The sequence below is a fragment of the Equus asinus genome, chromosome 24 (genome assembly GCF_041296235.1).
Source record: "Equus asinus isolate D_3611 breed Donkey chromosome 24, EquAss-T2T_v2, whole genome shotgun sequence".
In the NCBI taxonomy this organism is placed as follows: domain Eukaryota; kingdom Metazoa; phylum Chordata; class Mammalia; order Perissodactyla; family Equidae; genus Equus; species Equus asinus.
In genome coordinates, this window is record NC_091813.1 from 2,004,566 (window position 1) to 2,005,526 (window position 961).

Genomic DNA, 961 nt, shown 5'->3' on the forward strand with positions numbered 1-961 from the left:
TCCGGCGACCCGGCGGACGAGCAGTGGCGAGGCCGCTGGGGCCGCCGCCCTGCCGGGTCGACCGGCGACCCGGCCCCCGGGTCTCGGGTCTCGGGGGGGGGTGGGCGGGTCGACCAGATGTCCGCACCGAGCGCCCCGCGGGGCCGCGGGGCCGCGGGGCGCTCGGCCTTCTCGGAGCCCCGAGGGCTCCCTGGAGGCCGCCGGGGCCGCCGCCCTGCCGGGTCGACCAGCTGTCCGGCCCGGACTTGGTCCCCGGACTGGGGCGCGCGGGTCGACCAGATGTCCGCGGCGCCCGGGGCCGGGTCCCGGGTCTCTGGGTGCTCTGGGTGCGCTCCCGGCCCTCTGTCGGCTCCGAAGGCCCCGCGGACTCGTAGCCACGGGGTCCGGCGGCGCGCGGGTCGACCAGATGTCCGCGACGAGCGCCGCGGGGACGCGGGGCGCTCGGCCTTCTCGGAGCCCCGAGGGCTCCCTGGAGGCTGCGGACGAGCAGCCGCGAGGCCCCCGGGGCAGCCGCCCTGCCGGGTCGACCAGCTGTCCGGCCCGGACTCGGTCCCCGGACCGGGGCGCGCGGGTCGACCAGATGTCCGCGGCGCTCGGGGCCGGGCCCCGGGGCTCTGGGTGCTCTGGGTGCGCTCCCGGCCCTCTGTCGGCTCCGAAGGCCCCGCGGACTGGTAGCCACGGGGTCCGGCGGCGCGCGGGTCGACCAGATGTCCGCGCCGAGCGCCGCGGGGACGCGGGGCTCTCGGCGGCCTGGGTGGGCTCCCCGGCCTCCGTCGGCTCCAGAGACCCCGCGGACTCGCGGGTGCGGCTCCCAGGTGGCCGACGCCCTGCCGGGTCGACCAGCTGTCCGGCCCGGACTTGGTCCCCGGACTGGGGCGCGCGGGTCGACCAGATGTCCGCGGCGCTCGGGGCCGGGTCCCGGGGCTCTGGGTGCTCTGGGTGCTCTGGGTGCGCTCCCGGC